Below are 12632 nucleotides of genomic sequence, written 5' to 3'. Positions count from 1 at the left end.
GCTATTTAGTTCCTCTTCACCTTCTGCCATAAGTGTTGTGTCATCTGCATATCTGAGGTTATTGATATTTCTCCCAGCAATCTTGATTCCAGCTTGTGCTTCATCCAGCCTGGTATTTCGCATGATGTAGTCTGCATATAAGTTAAATAAGCAGGTTGACAACACACAGCCTTGACGTACTCCTTTCCTGATTTGGAACCAGCCCATGGTTCCACGTCCGGTTCTAACTGTTGATTCTTGACCTGCATACAGGTTTGTCAGGAGGCAGGTAAGGTGGTCTGGTATTCCCATCTCTTGAAGAATTTCCCGCAGTTTGTCGGGATCCGCACAAAGGTTTTAGCATAATCAGTGAAGCAGCAATAGATGTTTTCTCTGGAAGTCCCTTGCTTTCTCTGTGACCCAGTGAAAGCTGGCAATGTTGACCTGGCTGTGTTGGACCTGATGACACGAGCCCTTTGAAGGCAGAGAGTTTTCTCCAGCTAATCAAAGAGGAAGTCGAATAAGGGCTGGAAGTGCCTCTGCTGACTTGCAGATGGGGTGGGGGGGCTGTGGCAAGAGAGACAGTGACCTTCAGGACCTAAGCTGAGCCCCGCTGACAGCCAGCCGGGAAACAGGGCCCTCGGTTGCACAACCACAAGGAGAGGAATTCGTCCAACAATAGGAACAAACACGGCAGCAGAGCCTTCTGCAGACTCTCCGGAGGAGCACGCAGCCTGGCGGACAGCTTGACCTCAGCCTTGTGAAGCCTGCGCTGGGCACTCAGTCACGCTGAGCTGGAACCCTGACCTGCAGCTCGGAGAGCGGGTCAGTGTGGGTAGCGTAAGGCCACCAGGGTGGCGGTAATTTGCTCCTCGGCATAGAAACAAACGTAGCACTACCATTGACTTCGTTTTCTGGAGAAAACCGGGGATGGGAAGCTGGTGGCCACTTGCCTTCTGTGTCAGGCAGCTGGCAAACCTCAGACGGGCTTGGCACCCCGAGGGGCTAGGATCCACGCGGTCTCACCATCAGCTCCAGCCCTCTGCATCCTTGGAAGCTCCAGGTCCTCATTTCTCCTCTCTGGGAAAGGCGTTTCCGGCCACCTCCCTCCACGCTGGTCCCTCCCCGACGGGACGCATCCTCCCCTACAGCATCACGGGAACTGTTGTGACTGTGCAGCCTCACGGCAGCTGTCACATGAGCATGAATGGCCCTCGCTCCTGGCATGAGAAGCCCCCAGCCTGCACGTGGTCGCACGGATACATCTGTTCCGTGGTTCCCCCTACGGGAGAGCCAGAGTGAATATCTGTGGAACAAATAATTAGGAACAGACGACCTCAGGACTTGGGGGCTGTTACTCAACATCCTTTTAGCCCCTGTGGGGGATGAAAGCCTTGAACAAAAACAATCTTGACCAAAAACAAGTCATCCCACCTATAACCTGCCTCTTCCCCCTTTGAAAGTCTCAGGCGAAACCCTCCTACTGAGACATCCTGGCATTTAGACCAGGGGTGCTCTCTCTATTGCAGTAACGTAAATAAAATCAACTTCCAAAATAAAATTTTTTTTAAAGCCCTGGAAGAAAGTCGAGAAGGTGCCGTTTGCCAAAAAGAGAGAATTTCCTCAGCTTCCTGCATTTTCTGAGGGAAGAGCAGCCAAGAAGTCATGCATTTAAAAAAGCGGGAACCACAGAGAAACCCTGATTTAGCCAAAAGCACTCCCCACTCACCCCTCTGTAGGCGCCGACCTGTGTCTTCCCCGTGATCATCTGTTAAACCAGACACTGCTGAGGACCTGAGGGTTCTGCTGAAGTCGGCTTTCGCGTGGCTCCAAGCCGAGGCGGGGACACCATTCCAAACAGCTGCAGCCCGGATGGAGCAGAAGTTCTAGGAGTCAGAGCATATGAGTACCTGTTATTATAGGCAGGCGCACACACACAGGACTAATGAAAACCACAGTATGGAAAAAAAGGCCTAGTTCTCTTTATGGCTTGTCACTTGGCAGGATGTCTTACGGTGGAAATGTGAAATCAACCCCAACCCTGAGTCTGAGTGCCCTGGAGACGCCGGGATCCGGGAGTGTGGGTCCCTGGAGGCCGACCTTGGAAATCAAGACCTGGAGCCCGCCAGCATCTTTCGTCTGGAACAAGAGGCGAAGCTAAGACCCAGAGAAGGCCTGTTTTATTGGACTCTCTGGTAACAAACCCGATAAATTTGGACAGCCACAGGGGATAGAACATGGTGGAGGACTGTGATTGCTAAGAAGCCAAGAACCTGTAAGAAAATTCAGCAAAATGTGGAGAGGAGAGCGAAACTGAAGGAGTTGTTGGCACGAGGGCAGATGAACGGAAGAGCTGGACGATGAAAGTAAGACGGCCTGGGAAGAGACAGGGTTTTAGGAAATTCGGGGGAGGTGGGTGGGTGAGAAGAGCGTTCTGCTGGCAGAAGAAAAAGCAAAGCTGTTCAGCCCTGGGAAGCCGAGTTCAGCTCTCACGTGGCGCCCTGGCCTTCAGCTGTCTCCACCGGGTCAAGCGCACGGGCCGTGGGTAAGCTCATTTTTCATGATGCTCACCACAATGGAGTCTGTGTGGAGGGACAGATTGTCATCCGAGTTTCATCCATTTAAGTGGGACTTTTATTTTATACTGGAGTATAGCCTATTGTGATAGTTTCAGGTGGATAGCAAAGAAATCAGCCATATATATATGTACATCCCTTCTCCCCCAAACTCCCCTCCCATCCAGGCTGCCACAGAACACTGAGCTGAGTCCCCTGTGCTGTACAGCGGGATAACCGGAATTTTTCTATTTCTGGTTCATTTTCTTCAGTGGCCGAGTAGTGACTTTGTGGGGAAAGTGTGTTTATCTGCACTCACAGCCCAGCTCCTGTTTTGTTTTAACTCTGAGTTAAGAATCCTGCACCACCAGCAGCTGCTTATTTCTGCCTCCTGTGCTTCTCCGGGCACTTAGAGATTCTGGAGGAAGTCAGACTGACCAGCTGCAATTCCATCATCAAGTCAAGCCCCGATTCACCAACATTTCATTGCAGCGTTGTTTTTTAAACCGGGATCATTGGATCCTACCCAGTTCAACTGATGAGGTCTATATTTCCCTTACATTTTACACATACTTTGCATTCTGTGGCTACGTTTATTTTCTTAAGAAATAGTACATGATATTTGCAAAGTGCTGCCTACTCTTTTCAGGATACTTTGATGTCAAGCGACAGAAATCCGACTCCAACCAATGCAAGCAGTTAAAGGAAATGTGGAGAATCAAGTAACCAAAGCTCGGTGAGGTCAGCTAGCTCTACTCTGTCGCTTAGTCCTTCTGCCTGCCTTAATCCCCTCTGCAGGTTCGGAGCCCCAAGAGCACTGGGACCCGAGAGAGAGAAAAGTGCTTCTCAGATTTCCAAAAAGAAAGATCCTGGGCAAAGTCGCTGATTGGCCAGACCTGGGACAGCCAGGCTGTAGAGGGTTATGATTGGTCCAGTTCTGAGGAATGCAGGCGCTTCAACCAATCACTGGCTCTGGGGAGGTGGAGTCATTGGAAACTTTCTATTGATGCTCTCTATTCAAGCCACGTGGCTCAGGGTGGGAAGAACAGTTCCCCCAAACCAGGCTGGCTGCCCAGACCTCAAGTGACCTGGAAGAACTTCTGTGACGGGCGTGAGCTAGACATTTTCTCAACTTGTGCCTGCTGCAGTTTCTGACTCTGATAGCCACCGTTCTCGAGTTTTAATAAGACATTAAAAATTTTTATTTTTGGCTGTTTGTTGCTGCTCTGGCTTTTCTCTAGCTGTGGCGCACGGGAGCTACTCCCTAGTTGCAGTGTGCAGGCTTCTCATTGCCGTGGCTTTTGTTGCGGAGGCTTCTCTTGTTGCCGCGGAGCACGGGCTCTGGGGTGCGAGGGCTTCCTTAGTTGCGGCTCGCGGGCTCCATAGCACAGGCTTAGCTGTGGGACAGCAGCTCAGCTGTTCCGCAGCACGTGGGCTCTTCCCGGATATCAGGGATAGAGCCCATGTCTCCTGCGTTGGCAGGCAGATTCTTTACCACTGAGCCTTTCGGGAAGCCCAATAAGACATTTTTAAAGCAAATTCATTTGTTAACAAGTTCCTATTGTGCAAATCTTTTACACCAACCATTAGAATTCCTGCAAGAGGATAGGAATCTTTATTAATTTGGGCTTTCCTTTAAATCAATCGTGCTCTCTTTATAGGAGTCCAAAGGAGGAGTGGATGTGAGCTCATGTGTCTTTCTCTCAAAACTCCACTGGGACCCAGGATGCCTTGTGTCAGTCCCCAGGGAAGCACTTGCCTCCTTTTTAACATGAAGAGGGTGAGTCTGTGGTTCTTCTTGAAGCTCCAGCAGCCCTGTTTTCCAAGCTCTCTCCCCCCTCAACCAGGATTTCTTCTGTCTGAGTGAAAACACTGGACAAGCACTTTCCAAGTGTGCTTCATGAACTTTCAGGGTTTCTGGAGGTGCTTCACAGGTTCTGAAAATGATTGCTTCCGTTTGCATTTTGAAAACCTGTGCTTCAAGGTAATTTTGACAGAATATGAGAAAACGCACACCAAGCTGTGTTATGCACACTGAGCCATTGGATCTCTTAGCATTTCCTGAGCAAGGTCTGAAAAGGGAGTTCAGTCACTGTATTCGTCTCCCAGGGCTGCCGTAGCAAATTGCCCCTGTTTAAGCCACTGTTGGTTGCTTGGAATAATGTAAACTTACTCTTTCACAGTTCTGGAGTCTGTGTTCTGAAACCAAGGTGTGGGCAAGGTAGCAGGCTCCGCGGAGGGTCTATGGGAGAATCCGTTCTGCGCTGCTTCCAGCTTCGGTGGCCGCCTGCATCGCTCCAGCCCCTGTGTCCCTGATCGCCTCGCCTCCTCTTTCACCTCTGTGTGTCTGTCTCTCTCCTATAAGGACGCAGGTTGTGAACTCAGGTTATGGTTGTCCAGTCACCCAGTCATATCCCCCCAGTGACCCCGTGGACTGCAGCACACCAGGCTTCCCTGTCCTCCACCATCTCCCAGAGTTTGGTCAAACTCATGTCCCCTGAGTCAGTGATGCCATCCAACCATCTCATCCTCTGTCGTCCCCTTCTCCTCCCGCCTTCAATCTTTCCCAGCATCAAAGTCTTTTCCAGTGAGTCATCTCTTCAAATCAGGTGGCCAAAGTATTGGAGCTTCAGCTTCAGCATCAGTCCTTCCAATGAATATTCAGGGTTGATTTCCTTTGGGGTTGACTGGTCTGACCTCCTTGCTGTCCAAGGGACTCTCCATTCCATCTGTGTCTGTCTCCTATAAGGACCCAGGTCGTGGACTCAGGACTCACCTGGATAATCCAAGACAGTCTCACCTCAAGAACGTTACTTACCTCTGTCATAGCAGATCCAAAAAAATCGGCTGGGGAGAGGCCAGCTGCTCCCAGCCCTTATTTTCCAAGTAAGGTCATGGTCACAGGTTTCAGAGGTTAGGGATAGGATAGGTATGAGCATTCAGTCATGTCCGACTCTGAAACCCCATGGACTGTAGCCCACAGGCTCCTCTGTCCTTGGGATTCTCCAGGCAAGAACACTGGAGGGGGTTGCCATTTCCTTCTCCAGGGGATCTTCCTGACCCAGGGCTCAAACCCGTGTCTCCTGTGGGTCCTGCATTGGCAGGCAGATTCTTTATCACTAGCACCACCTGAAGGTTAGGTCATGGACATGTGTTTAGGGGAAGCCCCGCGAAGCCCGCTGTAGTCACGCACATCTCATGATGCCTAGGAAGGCCATGCAGCTGCCATTTTACTTTCAATTTTTAAAAGGATTGTTTTCCTGTTTACACAAAAGAGCACTTTACCATTTACACAGCAGATCTTGCTCTCTCTGCCAGAGCTTCTGATAGGTGTTGAGCAGCAGTGCATTTAGGATGAGACTCCGGGGGGTGCCTGGAGTGTGGTCGTCAGGGTCGTCATTTGGGACAGGGAAATAGATCTGCTAATTAACTGAACTTGGATGTGGGAACAAAGGCTCTTTATGAAGGTCTCAGAGTCAAACAGGACGGGCAAGGGAACTCAAGCCACCGGCCTCAAGCCACAGAGCCCAGACAGGGGCCAGACTACTGGGACAGCCCGCAGCCTCCTCGGCCGGTTCTCCTGGATCTGCTGTGACAGGCAAGCCAACGGGAGGTCCATACGTGAAGCCCACGTGCTGCGGAACGTGACCACAACACGTTTGGCTGGAAAAACACCAGAATAGACGATACGCCAGTGCTCACCTTAGGTATTAAAAAGCCATCAAGAAAGCGACCATCGGATGCTTAATTTGAGCAGTGTAACTTACCAGGGGCCCCTCCAGGTTAAACTCGGAAATGTGCACCCCAGGTAACTGGATGAGGTGGCGTTCTGTTCTGCCATGGGCTGTAAATCCGTCAAAAGGTCAAGGGAGGTCAGCCAAAAATGATGGGCTTGGATTTATAGCAGTTGATCTGCAGCCCTTCTTTTTGGCAGGAACTGAGCTAGCGCTGTTTAGGCCACTTGTGATTTGTGATGCTTAAAATCACTTTATCTGCATCTGTGACAATGCTTCGTTCTCACTCTCTGGGCGGGGGTGGGGGGCAGTTGCTGTGCCTAACACACCCCGTAATGTTATTTACTCTTTAAAGTGTAAATAAGCAAGCAGGTGAACAAGGCGAGAACCCTGGGCACCACTGGAGGTGGTCAGCTAACTCCTGTCCTTCAGGACAGCCTGCAAAGCGGCCCACTCGGAGAATCTGTCCTGTCCCTCCAACCCAAAGAGAGGCCCGGCCTCTTTCACCAACTCCTGCGTGACTTTCATCAGGGCTTTTGTCACGCCATACTGGCCTCTCGTTTACTGGCATGCTTCGGGTGCACCCTCACTGGACTGTCAGCTTTTCAAGGATGTGTTGAACTGAGTGGATGTAGCCAAACCCCGATCCCCAGAACACCGTTATCTTCTTTGGAAAAAATATCTTTGCTGAGGTACTTAATCGTCTTGACAGGAGGAGACCCGGCTGGAGTACGTGGGTGGCCCTGAATCCCACGGCACGTGTCCTTGGCAAGAGAAAAACAGAGCGAGCTTAGACACAGACAGGAAAGGAGATGTTGGGACCAAGAAGGCAGAGGCTGGAGGGACGTGACCACAAGCCAAGGAATGTCAGCAGCCACCGGAGCCAGAAGAAGCAAAGAGTGGGTCCTCCCGGAAGGAATGCAGCCCTGCTGACACCACAATCTCAAACTCGTGGCTCCAGAACTCTGAGAACACATGTCCGTAAAGCCCCCAAGTCTGAGTTGCTTGTTAGGGCTGCCACAGGAAACAGGCAGAAGGCTGGATGTTTGCTTGCTTCTTGGCCATATGACCCCAGAGTCTAAAATGCTGCTTGTGTACAGCAGGTGCTTGATAAGTGTTTCCAAATGAGTGAAGAAGGCAGAGCACTGAAGAACTGATGCTTTCAAACTGTGGTCCTGGAGAGGACTCTTGAGAGTCCCTTGGACTGCAAGGAGAGCCAAGCAGTCAATCCTAAAGGAAATCAACCCTGAATATTCATTGGAAGGACTGATGCTGAAGCTGAAGCTCCAATACTTTGGCCACCTGATTTGAAGAGATGACTCACTGGAAAAGACTTTGATGCTGGGAAAGATTGAAGGCGGGAGGAGAAGGGGATGACAGACGATGAGATGGTTGGATGGCTTCACCGACTCAGTGGGCATGAACTTGGGCAAACTCTGGAGGATGGTGAGGGACAGGGGAGCCTGGCGTGCTGCAGTCCATGGGGTCACAAAGAGTCCGTCACGACTTGGCAACTGAACAACAAGAAATGAGTGAATACATGAGAACTCCAGAGGCTTTGTGGTTGGGCAGCTCTGGGTTTAAATCCTGACTCTGCTACATAAACACTGGGAGACCTGAGGCTCATTTTCTCGGTTTCCTGCTCCGTGAAGTGGGCCGCAGACCTGACCCAGTGGGTAGAGGGCAGAGTGAGGTCTCCAGGGTAAGGCACGGGGCAGAGGGCCTGGCTCCCGCCGCCCTGAGTCAGCAGCAGGTAAAGCACCACCAGTTGGTTACTGCTCTGCGTTCCGTGTGGGTGATTTGATTTCCATCAACAGCCCACCATATTCATTAATGTTTAATGCCTGCTTGGGTGCACGAGACACGAGAAGCAGGATCTGCGTTCTCCAGATGCCAGGAAAAAACCCCGGAGCTTCCAGCCCAGCCCTGGCCTGCCTCAGCCTCTGCTGCTGCTTCCAGAGAGAAAATATGCATGTTCATCTCTCCATAGTCACTGTGATATCTAGAGCTTACCGAGGGGGAAAACACAGACGGGGCATCTGCAATTAGTCTACCTACCTCAGAAATTACAGGGCTTCCCCAGTGCTCAGTGGTGAAGAACCCACGTGCCAATGCAGGAGACCCAGGTTCAATCCCTGGGTCAGGAAGATCGCCTGGAGAAGGAAATGGCAACCCACTCTAGTATTCTTGCCTGGAGAATCCTGTGGACAGAGGAGCCTGGTGGGCTACAGTCCATGGGGTCACAGAGTCAGCACGACTGAGCGACTGAAAGAACAACTCCAGAAATTATATGCGCCCCCACACACACACACACGTGCACACACACACACACATGTACACACAGGCACACATGTGCTCGCACAAGTGCACACACACATACGCACACACACACCTGGGGAAAGCCATTAGCTGATGTTTCTCACTGACTTGGCAGAAATCCTCCTTTTCCTCTTCTCTTTTTTTCACAAAGCACTTATCAAGCCAGTTCAGTAGGCTGCTCTTGCCTCACTGGGGACCTTTCCCTCTGACCTTGAGCTGGTGGCATTGAAAATGGATGACAGCCATTCTGCACGGGTGCAGGGCTGGCCCCACCCCACGGACCATCACCTTGAACCCTCAGAACCGCCCGCTACGAGAGGCACTGGTATCCCCACCTTCACACGAGGATGGCCACTCAGACAAGCTGGGTCTCACCGGAACACGGACGTCAAAGGCCGTGGTGCAACAGTGATGGCAACTTTGCCTTGCATCTCAGGCTGGGTCCTGGAGACAAAGCTGAGATGCCACCGGAGCGCACTGGTGGGCAGCAGTCAGCGTCCCAGAGGCAGGACGGTCAGCACCGCGTCCAGCTCTCTGCTTTGGATGCAGAGAGCCTGTGCGGTCCTGCCAGAGAGGAGGTTGTCAGTAAGCAGCAAAAGCTTTGGAAAGAGCCGAATTCGTCCGCCCTTATACTCCACAGACCTGCTTTGTATGGTTATACTGTAATTTCTTTGTTTTTATAACCGAGGGTGAAAGCGTTACTGGAATCTCTCCCCCACATTCTGACTCCAGGCTGGAGTCTCATCACACATCTGCCGCTTCTTAGCCGGGTGACCTTGGAGAGTTCACCTGTGCTGCCTTCATCCAGGCCCCATTTCTTTAGGGTGGATGGAGTAACAGTCACACTGACCTTATAAGCAGTTTCTGGGAGGAGTCCACGAGTAAAAGTTGCAAATTGCTTCAGACAGTGCTTGACAAAAGGACTGATGCTGAAGCTGAAGCTCCAATCCTTGGGCCACCTGATGCGAAGAGCCGGCTCACTGGGAAAGACCCCGATGCTGGGAAAGACTGAGGGCAGGAGGAGAAGGGGAACACAGAGGATGCGATGGTTGGATGGCATCACCCACTCAGTGCACATGAGTTTGAGCAAACTCCGGGAGACAGTGAAGGACAGGGAGGCCGGGCGTGCTGCGTGCAGCCTATGGGGTCGCAAAGAGTCGGACGCGACTGAGCAACTGAGCAAGAACCATGAATAAAACCTGCACAGTGCTTCAGGCAGCACTGGACGCGATCCAGGAGCGAGGTGAGGGTGAGCGATCGCCTTCCTTCATTCAGGCCTCTTGGCCCAGTCGGGGTCACTGCTCCTCTTCCTCCTGATTTCTGTTCTCGTGACCTCGGTCCTCGTGGTTCTCTGCCAGGGCTGGCCTCTGAGCGCCCCTCCCCGCGCTGGTCCCCCGCACTCCGTCCCCTCCGGCTCGAGCCCTGACCTCTCACCGTGAACCAAGCCTGAGCCATGACTCCGGGAGGTCAGGACGGGCCGGGCCAGTGAAGCCCGAGTGGAAACACAGGGTCTATTGCGACACCGCTTCCAAGGAGGAAGTGATTGTATTTCAATCAGGAAAGAAGGGGTTTGTGTTGGGAAATCAGCCCAGTTAGCAAAATCTCAGTGAAATCTTGGTACAGTTATTACTTTCTCAACAGAAAACAGACCAGCGGATTCAGTGTTTCCACCACCATCCTGATGCTTAAGAAGTTTCTATCAGCATTCTCAGTGTGAGTGTGTGTGTGTGTGTGTGTGTGTGTGTGTGTGTGTGTGTGCTCAGTCCTGTCCAGCTCTTTGCAACCCTGTGGACTGTAGCCCGCCAGGCTCCTCTGTCCCCGGCATTTCCCAGAATACTGGAGTGGGCTGCCATTTCCTCCTCCAGGGGATCTTCCCGACCCAGGGATCAATCCCAGAACTCTCATCTATCCTGCATTGGCAGGCGGGTTCTTTACCACCGCACCAGCTGGGAAGCCCTAATAGCCTCGATATTCCTTGCAAAGCCTCACGGTCTGTGCGGCCTCCGTGGGAGAGCAGAGTGGTCTCGGCTCAGAACCGTGGTGTCAGGCTCCCCTTTTCACTGACTCTGTCGTCCGCTCACCTATGCGGACCTTCATCTCCTCCCGTGTAGTTGGGAGAAATGTAGTTTGGTCCCAGGACTTCGGGGAGTTAGACTAAGACAATGCAGGGGGGAACCCCAAAAGCCATTTGTAATAAGCTCTTCAGAAATGCAGGTGTAAGAGCGTTCAATAAAGTGAGCCATTTGTAATAAGCTCTTCAGAAACGCAGGTGTAAGAGCGTTAAATAAAGTGATGCCTCCGATGCTAAACAAGCACCCGAGGCTGGGGGCGGAAGCCCCAGAATCCACGTGCCCCCGAGTGGGTCCCAGCCTCCTCGCGGCTGGGAGCCGGGAGGCCCGTGGGCCAACTTCCAGCCCAGCCTGTGGGCGGAACTTCGCAACGTCACTTCCTGGCCAGAGCCTTTAAAAGCTGGGGCTTCCCAGGTGGCGCTAGTGGTAAAGAACCCGCCTGCCAACGCAGGAGACATAAGGGACTAGGGTTCAGTTCCTAGGTTGGGAAGATCCCCTGGAGGAAGGTATGGCAACCCACTCCAGTATTCCTGCCTGGAGAATCCCATGGACAGAGGAGCCTGGCTGGCTAAGGTCGCAAAAAATGAGATACAACTTGGGACTGACTGAACAGCAACAAGAGGACAAGGAAACAGAGTCCGCCACCTTCTTAGAACAGGGGTGGGTGAAATTCCACCCGAACAGAAACCATATCCGCTTCTCAGCAGGCCACCCTCCCCCACAGGTCACTCCTTGGGCTGAGGAGGAAAGGAGACCAATTATCCTCTCCGTGGGGAAATCAGATGGAAAAATAATACATGCAAATCAGCACAGTGCACAGGCCAAGGGCTGGGGAGAATTTAACCTGCAGGAAAGCTGCAAGGAAATCTGCCTGCCAACCATGGAATTATGCGACCCCCCTCCAGAACCCCTAATTCAGATCCCTCTCTACTGGGGCAGCCAAGGCCTGGGTGACAGGCGGTAAGGCCAAGTTCAAACACTGTTGAAAACAAGTATATTTGGGTCACCGTTTGTTTATTGAAGGATCCAGTGTTTGGGTCTTTAAGGCACTTCTTTTTCCTTAGTTCACTCTGAGCACTGCCTTTAGACTTAAAGTTCTGTTTTCTGCCCTTGGGAAATGGTGAAATAGCCATCCAATGTCAGTGTCATTGGTTTACTGTGTGTGTGTGAGAGAGAGAGAAACATTTATTTGTTTATTTTAGGTCTCACAGTCAGAGGATGAAAAAAGCCAAAATTCAGCATTGCCTCTTTTGCAAGTACCACGTGTGTTGCTATTTTATCCATATGCTTGCTGGGTTGGTACAAGCGGGACAGCTAAACAGCTGCTGACTCACACTTGTCTTTTTTTAAACAATTAAATAATATTTAAATTTTTGCTGGGCAGAGTGTGCAGGGGGAGGGTAGCAGAGCCTGAGGAGGGTTTTAGGCTGTGTATGGAAAATCTTGAGTTTCTCAGAGTCCAGAACCCATCACAGCAATTTTCAGGTCGTTATCAGAGGATTAAGTGCTTCATTTGCTCATGATTCTGTGGCTCCGGGCCAGGGCTTCTCAGCCTCAGCACTGCTAACGTTTGGGGAAGATGATTTTCTGTCTTGCTGGGCTCAACAGAAAATTAAATAAAATAGGAGAATGCATTGCAGGATGTTTGGTAGCGTCCGTCAGCACTGCCCCCACCAGCCGTGATGCCAAGATGTCTCTCAGTGGTGCCACCCACGAGGGGTGCGGTTGCCCCTAGTCGAGAACCTCGAGTCTACACCACGGAGGCGGGATCCTATGGAACGTGTCGTTCTCAGCCGTGGGCCCTCCGCTTTGTAAACGGTCACACTGGGGTGAGAGTGAGGGCTCAGTGTCAATGTTTGGTGTTTCTCAAAGTCCATCGTACCCACGCAGAATCCACGGCATGCCCTCCTGTGCTCGGAACGGAAAGGTTTAGGAAGTGCCTCCTGCACAGGAGGCCTGACTGAGATCGGAAGAGC

At 51.7% G+C, this 12632-nt stretch overlaps 1 protein-coding gene across 1 annotated transcript in view; it reads left to right on the top strand.

Annotated features, from left to right (window-relative positions):
• Nucleotides 1-3847: 3847 nt before the first annotated feature.
• FAM20A (family with sequence similarity 20, member A) overlaps nt 3848-12632 on the top strand; it is a 33425-nt gene continuing 24640 nt past the window's right edge. The window contains exon 1 of the mRNA XM_010856069.1: nt 3848-4314. The gene's annotated coding sequence lies outside the window, so the exon portion shown is untranslated. The remainder of the gene's footprint in view (nt 4315-12632) is intronic.

This window comes from Bison bison, unplaced genomic scaffold (genome assembly GCF_000754665.1).
Source record: "Bison bison bison isolate TAMUID 2011002044 unplaced genomic scaffold, Bison_UMD1.0 scf7180017864371, whole genome shotgun sequence".
NCBI classification, from domain to species: Eukaryota; Metazoa; Chordata; class Mammalia; order Artiodactyla; family Bovidae; genus Bison; species Bison bison.
Note: the sequence above shows the minus strand (reverse complement) of the source record. Positions and strands in the feature narration are given on the sequence as shown.